Source organism: Scyliorhinus canicula, chromosome 4, assembly GCF_902713615.1.
Source record: "Scyliorhinus canicula chromosome 4, sScyCan1.1, whole genome shotgun sequence".
Lineage (NCBI taxonomy): Eukaryota > Metazoa > Chordata > Chondrichthyes > Carcharhiniformes > Scyliorhinidae > Scyliorhinus > Scyliorhinus canicula.
In genome coordinates, this window is record NC_052149.1 from 152,545,573 (window position 1) to 152,563,337 (window position 17,765).

Here is a 17,765-nt window from a genome sequence, read left to right on the forward strand (position 1 = left end):
CCAAAGATGTGCAGCTTAGGTGGATTGGCCATGCTAAATTACCGCTTAAAAAATAATTTTTTAAAAAAGTTAGTAAATTGTGAAGGATGCTTCCATGAAGTTTCTCCTTCAAGGTCTGATATCGCAACTCTGGAATTAATTAATGCAAGATCTTTGTTTAGATGTATTTTACTAAAGGACTTCCAAGTTCCAATGGGTCACCTCTAGTCCTAGTAGGCACAGACTGTGCTTAGTTTGAATAGGTTACTAATTTGTGTAAGTGTCCTTCCTCCTTATTTTTGTTTATTCCCTTATTTCCCTTTTCTTTTATTTTGCTGTTGCACCTATGATCCCTGGATGATTGATGGACATCTCACTTTAAGACATGCAGGCAGTAGGAAGCCTGTAATTCAACCATAAGAATCTGGAAGACTGCTGGCTTAAACTGACGATTGCAGACTGGCCGTCATCAGTGAGGACTCGGTTTGATTGATTGGCTGGTGGCCAATGAATTGGCCCAAAAAGGCTGTGCTCTGCCCGGTAATGGGCGGTGACTGGATCTGCTCCCACTGATACGTTTTTCAGAGTCCCAAGGCTTGAGTTTGGTTTCAGTTTTGATTCTGGCAGCCCGATGAAGAGATTCAACTCACTCTCTCTCCAAAAACATCCAGCTAATTCTCTCCAAAAGGCCAGCGTTTGTGCTGACTTTCTCTCCAGCAAGCCTCTCGATGCCGTTCTTTTGAGACTGCAGAGGTCTGGAGTCAAATCACGAGCTAAAAGCAAAGTTTGATGTGAAATACAGTATCTCTCCATAAAGATAGAGTCCTGAATGCCAACCTTGAGCTGAAGGCCCAGTTCGATGACAAATAAGGTGCCTCTTCAGAAAGCCTGCTACCTGTGTGTACTGAATTTTCTAGACTACAGGGACCCTGAATGAATGAATGAATGACTCGACAAAGAGGACCAATGTCAGCTGCAAAACAAATACTCTATTCTGCAAACTTTCTGTCAAGAAAGTGCAAAGAAAACATCAACTGAAGTGAAGACTCTTATCTTTTGACTATAATCCTTCTTATTTGTCACCCCTTTCTCCCGCCCTCTGTGTGTCTGTCTTGTGTGTGTGGGTAGAGGGCGGGGCAGTTAAAGTGGGTAGTAGATATTAGCTTGCTGTTAACCAGTTGTATTTACTGACTATTTCATGATAGTTCTTGGTATAAATAAGCAGTAATCGTGTTTACATTTACAAACCTGGTGACTGATTATTGGGCAGCCAAGGGCCAAAGATTTTGGTTAGTTTTATAAAAACCATTGGTTAATTCACTGGTGTTCCAGGGCACAAGGGGCTGGAATTAACCATGCATTTGCCCGGGGTGTCGCAACAAATAGGAAGAGTTTACCTGGCTGCTGCACAATTTGGCTGGATAACGTAAAAGGAGGCCCACCCATTGTAAAAAGGGAAGGCGCTCTGGAAAAATAAGTTGACTTATTTTTAACAATGGCACAGTTTCTTTGAGAGTAAAGGTTTGAAGATTCTCCTCTAGGGCTGAGCTGTGCAAAGCAGTATGACATGTTTTAAGGCAGAGGGCCATCCTTCAGTAAAAGCACAAGTGCGAGTTGTTTGGAGCATTGATGAGAGCTGGTTCACCCAATTCCCTCATACCTGGTCGCAAATCAGAAAGTCTGCTGATATCAGCCACAGGGTGAATGTGCATGTATGCTCTTCACTCTGGCACACATTTCTCGTACGGCTGATTTAAACATGAAACAAAACTAAGCTGAGGGCTGATGTGACTTCTGAGAAGTACTATTTCAAGTTTTATGTATAAACATTGGTTTCTTACACATACCCTTCCATTGTACCAAAAGCTGCAAGCCACGCTTTTCGTGAAGGTAGATTTGGCAGCTCATAAGAGTCATACAGCACAGAAACAGGCTCTTTAGCCCACTGTGTCTATGCTGACCATCAAATACCAATCTATACTAATCCCATTTACCAGCACTTTAGCCATAGCCTACTATACCTTTGTGATTTAAGGGCTCGTCCAGGTGCTTCTTAAATGTTGCAAGAGTATCTACCTCCCCACCCTCTCAAGCAACGCTCTTCAGGTCCCCTCTAAACCACTTACTCCGCATCTTAAATCTATGCCCTCTGGTCTTAGCCACCTCTGCCATGGGGAAAAGATTCATACAATCTACCCTATATGCCTCTTATAATTTTGTATACCCATCAGAACCCTCCTCAGCCTCCTCTGTTTCAAGGAAAACAAACCAGGCTATCCAATCTCTCCTCATAGCTGAAACCTTCCATCCCAGGCAACATCCTGGTGAATCTCCTCTGCATCCCCTCCAGTGCAATACTGTTCTTTTGATGGTGTGATGACCAGAACTGCACCCAATATTCCATGTTTGGCCTAACCAATGCTTTATAAAGTTGTACCAAGATCTACCTGCTCCTATATTCTATGCCCCAGCTAATGGAGGCAAACATCCCGTATGCCTTCTTCGTCGCCCTTTCTACCTGTGCTGCCACCTTCAGGAATCTGTGGGCATGTGCACCAAGGTACCATTGTTGCTCAATAATCCCTAGGGACCTACCGTTCATTGTGTATCTCCTACACTGCTGTGGGACAGCTCATCCGTCCAGGTTGATGTGTGTCTCTGCTGTTACTGGTTTTCTTACTTCTGTCAGCAGAACTTGGCTGGGATTTTCCAGCCCAGCCCACCGCAGAGATCGCCTGGTCCTACCGAAAGTCAATGGGCATTGGCTGGTTCGCCCAGTGGCGAATCCAGCTCCAACAGGGCCGGAGAATCCCGGTCCTTCATTCAGATACTACTGCTCATCCAAGGGTTTTACAACCATGTTTTATTCTGTGGGCATGGTGGGCTGCTGCACAATGAAGATGTAAAGGCAGCTTCACAGATAATGGCTGCTGAGGTATATAATTCTGTTTCAGTGGACAGTTATCATGTGCACAGAAGTTGAGTGCAAAACATTTCTGTTTATGAATGCTATAGAGCTCTGATTCCCAATGGTTGCAATGGTCTTTGCTTTACACTTGAGGAAATGTTGTAAGTTCTGTGTCGTATCAATCTAATTTTGCTTTTCCAAAGTAATAATGATATAAAGGCACCAATTGCTCATAAGGGATTGCAAAACATGTTGTGGGTTCATTTATTAATTCTAGGCACATATCTAGGTATAAATGGACAAAAGGTTTGAAGATAACTGAGAGCTGCAGAACTGTGTGTATCTGACTTCTATTCCAGGCCAAAGTGAAACTGAGGCTGGATCACAGACACACCTCCCTTAAAATGAAGGCATGTTGCTATTCCTTAAAGGAAGAGTACAACACCCCCTTTCTTTTTAAAGATATTTCCCCTTATATGTTCATGGTTAGTTATCATTGCAAAAGTATAGAGAAGAGACAAGTCTATGATTCTTTAAAGCATAGAAGTAATCTGCTGGTACGCCCAGATCTTGTAATGGGAACATTTTCTTGTGGTGTCTTTCATTGCTCACAGCGATCTGTCCGATTGTCATTCTTAAATGTTCTTTCTGCTTGCTTTTGAGATCTTGTCCTCGATGCAACAGGACTGCCTGGTGGTTGAGGAGTGGGATGTGGATTTGATTTGTCATCGGTTACATCTCACCATTGAACCTTTTTGTATAACGATTTCATAGGATTTCTGAACAAATCCTTGATACCTCAGCTGTTTGCACCTTCTGAATACCTTCTGTGGGATCCTGGATGTGAACTTTAATGTCCTACCCATAAACCTGGCAATCATGGACCTGCATTTTTATCGTGGACATCGTTAATCTTCTTTTTCAGTTTTAAAAGTTGCCGGCTGAGAGAGTCATAGAATAGAATTTACAGTGCAGAAGGAGGCCATTCGGCCCATCGAGTCTGCACCGGCTCTTGGAAAGAGCACCCTACCCAAGGTCAACACCTCCACCCTATCCCCATAACCCAGTAACCCCACCCAACACTAAGGGCAATTTTGGATACTAAGGGCAATTTATCATGGCCAATCCACCTAACCTGCACATCTTTGGACTGTGGGAGGAAACCGGAGCACCCGGAGGAAACCACGCACACACGGGGAGGATGTGCAGACTCTGCACAGACAGTGACCCAAGCCGGAATCGAACCTGGGACCCTGGAGCTGTGAAGCCATTGTGCTATCCACAATGCTACCGTGCTGCCAAATGGATGAGAGTTGGTAAATTGGTAGCACTGGTCTGCTAAACATGAACTCTGCCAGTGATGGAATAGTTGCACTTATAGGTGTAATTTTCAGATGTAATATTGCGATGCATAGGTCATGCATTTGACCTGTCTGTCTACATTTGAGAATTCTAATTTTGCTGTGCAAGCTATTAATTCAACTAGGCTTTTAGATCAGGGTACTGAGAAGAAGAAGTAGTATGATCAATATTCCACTTCACGTACATATCCTGAAATGGCTTACCGGTAAATTGCAGACCGTTATCCCTAATGATCTCTGAAGGCACATCAAATAAACTGAAAATAGCATTTAGAGTGTGTGCAACAGTTGTACTTGACATATTGTGCAATTATCGAATAATGGGGTACTTGGTAAAGTGGTCAACGATGTTAGTGAAGTTAGTGCCATGAACATGAATGAGGTCAGGTGTGATTTTGGACCAAGGGTGGGTAGGAACCTCTTGCAGAACAAATGGTTATTTGTGCTCAATTGATATAAACTCTTGACATGCCTCACATTTCTTGAAGATAACTTCAATGTCAGTTTTCACACCCAGCCAAAAGTCTCCCTCCCTCATGAGTTTTCTTGTCCTATCTATGCCTATATGTGAGCATTGACGTTGTTGAAGAATATCAGGTCACAATGATTCCAGTATGATGACATGCCTGACTTTAAAAATGACTCTTAGGAAATACCTATCTCATCTCAATATGGCCAAAATGATCTCATGTGTTTGTGGACATGCTGAAGTGAATCAAGCCATCCTTCAATGAAGATTTTCCACAGCTGCTGTAGTGTGGTATCTATTGTTATTTCTGCTTGTAGCTTCTGACATTGGTGCTGTGTAAAATGTACCAGCTCAGTTGGCAGACTTGCAATCTCCTGCAAGTGAGGTGTCGCAGCTACCTTGAAACTGCCAATTTTGTTGAAACATTCTGGATGTTTTGATTATTAAATAATTTAGAATACCCAATTCCTTTTTTTTCCAATCAAGGGGCAATTTAGCATGGCCGTTTCAACTACCCTGCACATCTTTTTGGTTTGTGGGGGTGAGACGCATGCCGACATGGGGAGAATGTGTAAACTCCACACAGACAGTGACCCGGGCCGGGATCAAACCCAGGACCTTGGCGCCGTGAGGCAGCAGTGCTAACCACTGTGCCACCCTGGATGTTTCGATAGTAGGTTGTGCACTGAAGTGGTCGGAGTATTTTCTGATCTTGATCTGCTGTCTGAGACTTTGCTAATTCTGTGTATTGCCACTAGTGTGAGGTAATGGCATGTTAGTAGACCTGTGATTGCTGAAACTTTAGTGTCCCCGATGTTCTGGCACCCAGCAGGATTGATTGTTATGCAATGTAGCATGGTCTAAAACTGTTCACCGTGCCACTATGCCTGTACTGAATCTTGCTACTAGGCTGAGTACTATGTTGTTTTGAAAGAATCACTGCTGCACACCATGTTGCATGCATTATAATGATATAACAGCACCAATCGCTCATAAGGGATTGTGAAAATACATTGTGGATTAATTTATTAATGTTTGCCACATGTTAACAGATATAGATGGACAGAAAGCTTGAAGACAACAAAACTGCAGGGCTCCAGGTCCCAGAGAAATTAAGGCTGGATTGCATGACACCCCCCCCGCTTAAAATGATAACATGTTGCTATCCCGTAAAGGTATATCAGAATAAAAGTTATTGTGTTGCTCTTTGTAAACCTACCTGTTGTCCACTTTCTCTATACATGTGAGAACTCCAGGCATCCTGGGCGGGATTCTCCATTTGCCAATGTCAAAATCGGGAATGCGATTGGGCGGAAAATAGGTTCCGATGGCAAAAATGCGGCTGGCGCCAATTTGACGCCAAATCTCGATTCTCCATCACCTCGGCAGCGTTGCCAATGAATTCCGTAGTGCACATACAGAAAGCACCGTTTGCATGTCATTAGTGGGCCCAACTCGGTATTCTCCAGGGCCTCTGCGATTCTCCTCCTCTGATGGACCAGGTTCCCGATGGCGCGGTTCACTTGTGCTTTTAAAAATCGTGAAACCAAGGTTGTGGCTGCTGAGGGAGGGAGAGGCGGTACAGAAAGTGTCCAACATCACCATAGTTTGCTGACAGTTGTGCTGCTGGCCGGGGGGGGGGGGGGGGGGGGGAGGGGGCTACTGCCAGGGCCGGGGGGAGTAGTGGGGGGAGGCCAGGAGGTGGGCTGTGGAGTCAGGATGGACAGTCACGGAACGCCATTGCCGCAGCCGGCAAGGCAGCCATGCAGCTGGACACGCCGCTGACTACCTACTGTGAGCTTAGTGCCACGGGACTTATAGTTGTCTCCCCAGGCCACCCCTCTGGGTGCCCTCTGGCCTCAGCCAACCTATCAGCTCTATGGGCGTGCGCCAGCAAACCAGTGCCAGACTGTTGGCTGGGTTAAGTGTGTGTGGGGTTGTAATGTGTATATGCGGCTGTAGCTTGTCAGCCTCCCGAGTGTCAATCACGGACCCGGCAAATCCCACACCGTTTTTCATTGGAACCGATTGTGCTCGTTGCGGCACTGGTGATCCAGGATCTGCACCAGTTTTTCTGTCAAGAAAGTCCATGAATTCTGCGTTGGCGTCAAAACTTAGTGTCAGAAAAGGAAAAATCCCGCCCCCTGTCTTTAAATGTCTGCCGGGTGACTTTGAAAGATCAGGGGCTGGATTCCCCGATAATGGGGCTATGTGTTGACGCCGTCATAAAGACCGTAGATTTTTATGACGGCATCAATGGGCCCCCAGGCCCACCCGATTCAACAGCCCGCAAGGGGCCAGCAGGTTGGCCGCGAGAAGCGCCTGAGGGAGCGGCTGCCAATACGCGGCGTTGCGTCATTGACGCGACGCTGCAGCGCCTTAAAGCCACATCCGCCGCAAACACTTCCGTCGCATGAAATATGGCCGCCCGCCATGCAGCTCCGAGATTTCGGGAAGGAGAGCTGGACACCCTCCTGGACACCGTGGAGCAGAGGAGGGGACCCTGTATCCCGCGCCTGGCAACAGGATAGTCGTCGCCGCCATCCGGCGTTCGTGGTTGGAGGTGGGCGATGCCGTCAGCGCCGTCGGAACAGTAGTCAGGACAGGCGACCAGTGCCGCAAGAAGATGCGTCACCTACTCAGGCAGCCAGGGTGAGTACCCACCACTGTGTCCATGGCACCAACCCCTCTACCCGACACATGTGAGGCAGCCCCCCCCCCCAGTGGGACAGTCCCACCCCTGCCCTGACCCACATGGCTGCACCCATCCATGGCAGCCGCAGTGGCCTCATGCCCTGTGCACCAATGGCATCACGGACCCAACCGCTGGGCAGAATTCATCGGACCGTTTAACACTGTTGATGTTTGTGTGCCTCCCCCAGGAGAAGAACGCCCCTAACCGCAGGGAGCGGGAGAAGACTGGGGGGGGGGGGGACACCTGAACTGCGCTCGCTCACCGTGGCCGAGCAGCCGGCACTTGACCTCGCTGGCGGACCCCAGGATCGGGAGGTTGCTGATGACGAGGTCGGAGGCGTACCACCAAGTGAAACGCGCCCCTGCCGGGCCTCAGCCCCCCACAACACATTTGTGCCAATCTCCACCCCCCTCATCACAGCCACCCCCCCCCCACCCTCCTTCACCCCACCCACCCCCCTTCACCCCACCCACTCCCACCCCACCCCGTGGGTGGAGGAGTCCACCCACGTGCAGGAGCAGGGAGTGGTCCCGATCATGTGTGCCACTCAGGCCGAAACTGCAGGGTGGCGTCCGCGGTGGAAGCAACGGGGGTGGCGGTGGGGGACATGGATCACGTTATGCAAGGTGTGGGGCTTTCTGTGTAGGTGGCACAGGACATGGCTGCCCACTCACAGGCAGCAATGTGCCAGAGTAAGATGCGGATTGCTGCTGCGCTCCTCACCGTGGCCTAGTCCCAGCTGGCCATGGGCCCAGTCTCGGCGGGTCGGGGCAGAAATGTGGCACGGCGGGGCGGAGAATCCAGCCCCCATGTTGAGAAACAGGGGTCTTCTGTAACAAGTCCAAGGACATGTGGATCAATCTACAAAAGCGGATCCCAGATCCCAAGGCTTAGCCCAAATGCATCTACATTTATTGCTCTTCACAAACATATTTGCTTCATTTCAATTCATGTAGTGCAATAAGAACCCCAAAGGGACACCTGTGCTGTAACATCAAAAGCAGCAGCAACCAAAAATAACAAAGTCAGTTAATAGTGGGAGAACAAATGCTAAAATGGTGGAGTACCTGGAAAAAAGCAACAAATGCATGAAGCTAAATACAGAATAGGATATATAAACCACACACACAAAAAAATCATGATAAACATCTCTCTTTAAAAAGGCCACTTCAGGAATTCAGTTTTATTAGCAAGGCTTATGCTGTGGGCAGAAACATAAAAAATAAAAAATGTAAAATGCGTCATCAGTACAGTGGCGCAGTGGTTAGCACTGCTGTCTCACAACGCCAGGCACCCAATTCCGGCCTTGGGTCACTGTCTGTGCAGAGTCTGCACATTCTCCGTGGGTGTCTGCGTGGGTTTCCTCCGGGTGCTTTGGTTTCCAACCACAGTCCAAAGATGTGCAGATTAGGTGGATTGGCCATGCTAAATTGCCCCTTAGTGTTCAGGGGTGTGCAAGTTAGGTTACAGGGTTATGGGGATAGATTAGGTTGGACGTGGGCAGAGTGCTCATTCAAAGGGTCGGTGCAGACTCGATGGGCTGAATGCTTCTGCACTGTAGTGATTCTATGAGCCCTTGTGAAGCTAATCTAAATATTAGTAAGAAGCCCATGCAATGCAACTATTTGCCTCAAATTAGCTGTTAAAATTAGGGGGCCCACAAGTCAGTTGTGCGAGGTCAAGTTAAGATTCTCCAACTCACGTCCCACCCGTGTTGCTGTAGGACCGAGAAAATTGCCCTATGTCTCTCTTAGTTTACTTGTACATCGTGAGTACAGCTCAGTTTTGCAATTAGGAGCCTGCCATGTCAGTAAGTCAAGATTAGATCTGGCTTTACAATTAGTGACCCGATTCAAAATTTGAAATCCCCACATTCTGACTGTACTGATGTTGAGACTCTGCACTGCAATCATCTGGGACTAATCTTTTCCCTGGGTCTCAAATAATGAAACTTCTTTGTTTCCTTTGACTGCCCTTGTTTCTCAAATCTTTTAAAACTGGAAATTCGCTCCCTCTTCTCTTTAACTCAGGATTTTCCTACACAATCCTGCCCTTTGTGCAGCAAGGTGGTGCCGGAGCGAGGCGACTCTCTGCAAGCTCTCCCCAACAGATCCACTTTTAACTTAACTTATACTCGTTCTAACCTTTTAAAAATTAATTCTAAAGCTAACATTATTACTAACCTCTCTCTTTTATCTTCTCTTTCAGGCTTGAAGATCCTCCGAGGCCCTTGGAGACCTTTTGACCCGACCCGACCTGACCTCCGTGATCTGGAAGAAGATCGGGCCCAAACCGGAAGTGAAGCCCCGACCTCGATTTGGAGCCGACCCGGGCCTCGGAGCTCCAAACCCGGCCTAACAACCGACGGCAGCCCCCGGATCGCCCGGCCTAGTCCCCGGAGCTCCCGACCCGACCCCCGACGGCAAGACCCGGCCCAACGCGACCCCGAGAGACCCGCCCAGCGACCCGACCCGGAGAGGCCCACCCAGCAACCCGATCTACCTGGTGATGGAAGAAAGAAAAATCTATATGGAGGCCCCACCGTGCCGGCTTCAAGATCCGACCCCAGGAGCGCCCAGGGAGGGAACAGACCATGGGACCTAGCCCAATCTGCCCCAGGAAGACCCTGCCCACGACCCAAGACCCCAGAAACAACGGAGACCGCACGCAAGGACCCGAACACGCTGCAAGGTATTCCCGCTCCCGCAGAACGCCGGGACCCATCCGGATCGCAAACTCACCCCCCAGCTAGCACCCTGGACCCCACCAGACGCAACCACCTACCTTCCACAAGGGCAGACGTCTCCCATCGGATCCCAGGATCATCCAGCAGCGGCCGCCGCCCGAGAAAGCGAGGGAAACGCAGAGGCCTGCAGGTTAGACTGAAGCAACGCGGTTTCAAGACCCCTCTCCCCAGCATACTCCTGGCAAACGTCCAAGCGATTGAAAACAAGCTGGATGAACTTAACGCCAGACGTACCTCTCAGAGGGAAGTAAGAGACTGCTGTGTGCTCTGTTTCACAGAGACATGGCTCACCCCCGCCTCACCGGACTGTGCTATACAACCTGAAGGCTTCTCTATTCACCGGGCGGACCGCACGGTATCTTCAGGCAAAGCGAAGGGTGGAGGGGTTTGCCTCCTGATCAACTCCTCCTGGTGCTTGGATGTGGTGACCCTGGCGACCTACTGCTCCCCAGACCTGGAATACTTGGCCGTAAAGTGCCGCCCATACTATCTTCCACGTGAGTTCACTTCACCCATTATCACAGCGGTCTACATCCCACCCCAGGCAGAAGTGAGGAAGGCGCTGGATGAACTGTACACAGTCATAAACAACTATGAAACAGAACACCCGGATGCCTTGTTCATTGTGGCCGGAGACTTCAACAAAGCCAACCTCAAGAGCGTACTGCCAAAATTCCACCAGCACATCTCCTGTCAACACTCTTGACCACTGCTACTCAAAAATCAAGGGCACCTACCATTCCATCCCCCGACCGCACTTTGGGAAATCAGACCATAAGACTGTGCTCCTTCTCCCGGCTTACAAGCAGAAACTCAAGCGGGAGAATCCATCTAAGAAGGTTGTGCACGGGCAGCACGGTGGCGCAGTGGTTAGCATTGCTGCCTACGGCGCTGAGGACCCGGGTTCGAATCCCGGCCCTGGGTCACTGTCCGTGTGGAGTTTGCACATTCTCCCCGTGTCTGCGTGGGTTTCGCCCCCACAACCCAAAAGATGTGCAGGTTAGGTGAATTGGCCATGCTAAATTGCCCCTTAATTGGAAAAAATAATTGGATACTCTAAATTTAAAAAAAAAAAAAGAAGGTTGTGCAGTGCTGGTCCGATGAGACAGAAGAGCTCTTACGTGACTGCTTAGAGACAGTGGATTGGTCCATATTTAAGAACTCAGCGACTAACTTAAATGAGTATGTCACCACCGTCACAGACTTCATCAGCAAATGTGTGGACGACTGCGTGCCAAAGAAAGCAGTACGTACGTTCCCCAACCAGAAACCATGGCTCAACCGCGAGATTGACTCCCTACTGAAGGACAAATCTGAGGCGTTCAAGGCAAACGACCCTGCCCTATACAAGAAATCCAGGTACAACCTCCGCAAAGCCATCCGAGATGCCAAGAGAGAATATCAAACTAAGATAGAGTCACAGACAGACTCTCGGTGGTTGTGGCAAGGACTAAATAACATAACGGGCTACAAAGCGAAGCCGAGCAGTATCTCTGGCAGCAGCGCACCCCTCCCCGATGAACTTAATGCATTCTATGCTCGGTTTGAGCAGGCAACCAACAATCCGCTGTCGAGTGCTCCAGCAGCCCATAATTCACCCATACCCACCATCACAGTTTCCGAAGTCAGATCGGCCTTCCTGAAAGTGAACCCACGGAAGGCGATGGGCCCGGACGGGATCCCTGGTCGTGCACTCAGAGCCTGCGCATACCAGCTGGCAGAGGTATTCACAGACATCTTTAACCTATCCCTACTTCACTCCGAGGTCCCCACCTACTTCAAGAAGACCACCATCATACCGGTACCAAAGAAGAGCCAGGCAACATGCCTCAATGGCTACCGCCTGGTGGCCCTGACGTCAGTTGTAATGAAGTGCTTCGAGAGGCTGATCATGAAGCGCATCACCTCCATACTCCCGGAACGCCTTGACCCACTTCAATTCGCATACCGTTGCAACCGGTCCACATCAGACGCCATTTCCCTGGCCCTACACTCATCCCTAGAGCATCTCGAAAACAAGGACTCATATATCAGACTCCTACTTATTGACTACAGCTCCGCCTTCAACACCATAATCCCAGCCAAGCTCATATCAAAGCTCCAAAACCTAGGACTTGGCTCTCCACTCTGCAACTGGATCCTCGATTTTCTGACCAACAGACCACAGTCAGTAAGAATGAACACCAACACCTCCTCCACAATAGTCCTCAATACTGGTGCCCCGCAAGGCTGCGTACTTAGCCCCCTACTCTACTCCCTGTACACACACGACTGCGTGGCAAAACTTGGTTCCAACTCCATCTACAAGTTTGCTGACGATACGACCATAGTGGGCCGGATCTCGAATAACGACGAGTCGGAATACAGGAGGGAGATAGAGAACCTAGTGGAGTGGTGTAACAACAACAATCTCTCCCTCAATACCAGCAAAACTAAAGAGCTGGTCACCGACTTCAGGAAGCAAAGTACTGTACACACCCCTGTCAGCATCAACGGAGCCGAGGTGGAGATGGTTAGCAGTTTCAAATTCCTAGGGGTGCACATCACCAAAAATCTATCCTGGTCCACTCACGTCGACGCTATCACCAAGAAAGCACAACAGCGCCTATACTTCCTCAGGAAACTAAGGAAATTCGGCATGTCCACATTAACTCTTACCAACTTTTACAGATGCACTATAGAGAGCATCCTATCGGGCTGCATCACAGCCTGGTATGGCAACTGTTCGGCCCAGGACCGCAAGGAACTTCAGAGAGTTGTGAATACCGCCCAGTCCATCACACAAACCTGCCTCCCATCCATTGATTCCATCTACACCTCCCGCTGCCGGGGGAAAGCGGGCAGCATAATCAAGGATCCCTCCCACCCGGCTTACTCACTTTTCCAACTTCTTCCATCGGGCAGGAGATTCAGAAGTCTGAGAACACGCACGAACAGACTCAAAAACAGCTTCTTCCCCACTGTCACCAGACTCCTAAATGACCCTCTTATTGACTGACCTCATTAACACCCTGTATGCTTCAACCGATGCCAATGCTTATGTAGTTACATTGTATATCTTGTGATGCCCTATTATGTATTATCATGTATTTTCTTGAATTTTGTTTAATTCCCTTTCCTTCCCATGTACTGAATGATCTGTTGAGCTGCTTGCAGAAAAATACTTTTCACTGTACCTCGGTACATGTGACAATAAACAAATCCAATCCAATCCAATCCAATCATCCTCTGCCCTTCATTTAAAGAAGACAATGAAATAAATTACAGTTAAATATTGAATTGATTACATTTCTTCAAGAGTCCCTTGGTCCATATCAAAGATTCCCAAATTTTTACTTAATTTGTACACTCTTCCAGATCTATCAAACCTCTACCAGTGCACCTGTTTAATATTTCACCCTCTTTAGTACCCAAGGAATGTACTGAATTAAAAATGAAATATCGGGCAGACACAAACTTAAACATGGGCTGATTTTTTGGGGCCAGAGGTGGTAGGTGACCCTGCTCTGGCTGGCAGTAAGGCCCTGGAGTCACTTATGCAGGCAGCGGCCATTTAACAGGACATCACAAAGGTCACTGTCCAACTGAGGTCAGAAGCCCAATTAGCCCATTAGCCCAATGAGGGAGCCGACAGCTCCACAGCCTCAGGTCTGCCATGTGGTACAAAGGGTGAATAGCAACTGTGTAAAGATTTAGTCCACATCATCAGTGGCATAAGGTCACATGATAACAGAACATGCAGAGAGATAATTCCATGTAGAGCATTGTGTAGAGACGACCTTGTAAATAGTTCATGCAATGTCAATAAGACAACAAAGAAAAGTACAGCACAGGAACAGGCCCTTCGGCTCTCCAAGCCTGATAAGAGTTTGTTAATAGTGTCATCTATAGCCTTATATATAAGTCCAGGACCATGACTACTGCATACCAGACCAAAGAAAACAATGGAATAGTGGCAACAGTAAGCCAGAACAACAGGAGCAACAAATGAAGGGCCCAGTGACTGGAAGGAGCAGCAAGGGTACCAACCTCAGGATAGGAACAGCGTGGGAAAATCTTCAGCCGTATCCCAGAAGAAGCAACAGTGAAAAGAAGAGATGGAAAAGGTCTCACCTCTATGCGAGTGCTTCAACATCGAGAGATGGTGCAAGAGGGAGGGATTCAAATTCCTGGGGCATTGGGACTGGTTCTGGGGGAGGTGGGACCAGTACAAACCGGACGGTCTGCACTTGGGCAGGACTGGAACCGATGTCCTAGGGGGGGGTGTTTTCTAGAGCTGTTGGGGAGGGTTTAAACTAATGTGGCAGGGGGATGGGAACCAATGCTGGAAGTTGGAAGGTAGTAAAACAGGGACAGAAACAAAAGGAAGTAAGGGGAAAAGTGCAAGGCAGAGAAGACATAGTCAGAAATCCATAAGGGCGACAGTACAAGGTACAGTAACTGAGGGGAGCACAGTGAATAGGCCCAGTAATAACAAAAGGAATAAAACTGGAGATGTTAAGATTCAAAACAAAGGTAAAAAAACCAACATAAGTGTACTTTACCTGAATGCTCGTAGTATTCGGAATAAAGTAAATGAGTTGGTGGCACAAATCATCGTGAAGGACTATGATTTAGTGGCCATTACTGAAACATGGTTAAAGGATGGTCACGACTGGGAGTTAAATATCCGAGGGTATCAAACTATTCGGAAGGACAGAGTGGATGGTAAGGGAGGTGGTGTTGCTCTGTTATTTAAGGATGGCATCCGGGCAATAGTAAGGGATGACATCGGTGCTATGGAGGATAAGGTTGAATCCATTTGGGTGGAAATCAGGAATAGTAAGGCGAAAAAGTCACTGATAGGAGTAGTCTATCGGCCACCAAATAGTAACGAGATGGTGGGGCAGGCAATAAACAAAGAAATAACTGATGCATGTAGAAATGGTACAGCAGTTATCATGGGGGATTTTAATCTACATGTCGATTGGTTTAACCAGGTCGGTCAAGGCAACCGTGAGGAGGAGTTTATAGAATGTATCCGCGATAGTTTCCTAGAACAGTATGTAATGGAACCTACGAGGGAACAAGCGGTCCTAGATCTTGTCCTGTGTAATGAGACAGGATTGATTCATGATCTCATAGTTAGGGATCCTCTCGGAAGGAGCGATCACAATATGGTGGAATTTAAAATACAGATGGAGGGTGAGAAAGTAAAATCAAATACTAGTGTTTTGTGTTTAAACAAAGGAGATTACAAGGGGATGAGAGAAGAACTAGCTAAGGTAGACTGGGAGCTAAGACTTTATGGTGGAACAGTTGAGGAACAGTGGAGAACCTTCCAAGCGATTTTTCACAGTGCTCAGCAAAGGTTTATACCAACAAAAAGGAAGGACGGAAGAAAGAGGGAAAATCGACCGTGGATATCTAAGGAAATAAGGGAGAGTATCAAATTGAAGGAAAAAGGATATAAAGTGGCAAAGATTGCTGGGAGATTAGAGGACTGGGAAATCTTTAGGGGGCAACAGAAAGCTACTAAAAAAGCTATAAAGAAGAGTAAGATAGAGTATGAGAGTAAACTTGCTCAGAATATAAAAACAGACAGTAAAAGTTTTTACAAATATATAAGACAAAAAAGAGTGGCTAAGGTAAATATTGGTCCTTTAGAGGATGAGAAGGGAGTTTTAATAATGGGAAATGAGGAAATGGCTGAGGAACTGAACAGGTTTTTTGGGTCGGTCTTCACAGTGGAAGACACAAATAACATGCCAGTGACTGATAGAAATGAGGCTATGACAGGTGAGGACCTTGAGACGATTGTTATCACTAAGGAGGGAGTGATGGGCAAGCTAATGGGGCTAAAGGTAGACAAGTCTCCTGGCCCTGATGGAATGCATCCCAGAGTGCTAAAAGAGATGGCTAGGGAAATTGCAGATGCACTAGTGATAATTTACCGAAATTCACTAGACTCTGGGGTGGTCCCGGTGGATTGGAAATTAGCAAACGTGACGCCACTGTTTAAAAAAGGAGGTAGGCAGAAAGCAGGAAATTATAGGCCAGTGAGTTTAACTTCGGTAATAGGGAAGATGCTGGAATCTATCATCAAGGAAGAAATTGCGAGGCATCTGGATAGAAATTGTCCCATTGGGCAGACGCAGCATGGGTTCGTAAAAGGCAGGTCGTGCCTAACTAATTTAGTGGAATTTTTTGAGGACATTACCAGTGCAGTAGATAACGGGGAGCCGATGGATGTGGTATATCTGGATTTCCAGAAAGCCTTTGACAAGGTGCCACACAAAAGGTTGCTGCATAAGATAAAGATGCATGGCATTAAGGGTAAAGTAGTAGCATGGATAGAGGATTGGTTAATTAATAGAAAGCAAAGAGTTGGGATAAATGGGTGTTTTCTCTGGTTGGCAATCAGTAGCTAGTGGTGTCCCTCAGGGATCCGTGTTGGGCCCACAATTGTTCACAATTTACATTGATGATTTGGAGTTGGGGACCAAGGGCAATGTGTCCAAGTTTGCAGATGACACTAAGATGAGTGGTAAAGCGAAAAGTGCAGAGGATACTGGAAGTCTGCAGAGGGATTTGGATAGGTTAAGTGAATGGGCTCGGGTCTGGCAGATGGAATACAATGTTGACAAATGTGAGGTTATCCATTTTGGTAGGAATAACAGCAAACGGGATTATTATTTAAACGATAAAATATTAAAGCATGCCGCTGTTCAGAGAGACTTGGGTGTGCTAGTGCATGAGTCACAGAAGGTTGGTTTACAAGTGCAACAGGTGATTAAGAAGGCAAATGGAATTTTGTCCTTCATTGCTAGAGGGATGGAGTTTAAGACTAGGGAGGTTATGTTGCAATTGTATAAGGTGTTAGTGCGGCCACACCTGGAGTATTGTGTTCAGTTTTGGTCTCCTTACTTGAGAAAGGACGTACTGGCGCTGGAGGGTGTGCAGAGGAGATTCACTAGGTTAATCCCAGAGCTGAAGGGGTTGGATTATGAGGAGAGGTTGAGTAGACTGGGACTGTACTCGTTGGAATTTAGAAGGATGAGGGGGGATCTTACAGAAACATTTAAAATTATGAAGGGAATAGATAGGATAGATGCGGGCAGGTTGTTTCCACTGGCGGGTGACAGCAGAACTAGGGGGCATAGCCTCAAAATAAGGGGAAGTAGATTTAGAACTAAGTTTAGGAGGAACTTCTTCACCCAAAGGGTTGTGAATCTATGGAATTCCTTGCCCAGTGAAGCAGTTGAGGCTCCTTCATTACATGTTTTTAAGGTAAAGATAGATAGTTTTTTGAAGAATAAAGGGATTAAGGGTTATGGTGTTCGGGCCGGAAAGTGGAGCTGAGTCCACAAAAGATCAGCCATGATCTAATTGAATGGCGGAGCAGGCTCGAGGGGCCAGATGGCCTACTCCTTCTCCTAGTTCTTATGTTCTTATGTTCAACCAAGTGGAAGGCCCGGATCCAGCCACGAATTGGCAGAATTAGCCACTACATGGGTATGTCAGGAGTTCATTGATTGCATCCTAAACCTCCAGTATGTTGTTTTTGGTTCCTTGTACTTTACGATAAACTCGCCAAACACTTTGATCTGTCCAAACCAAGATCCGTT

The 17,765-nt window shown here is 47.4% G+C and overlaps 1 protein-coding gene across 3 annotated transcripts in view; it reads right to left on the reverse strand.

Moving 5' to 3' along the window:
- LOC119965087 overlaps window positions 1-17,765 on the reverse strand; it is a 65,192-nt gene that overhangs the window by 38,661 nt on the left and 8,766 nt on the right. The window lies entirely within an intron of this gene.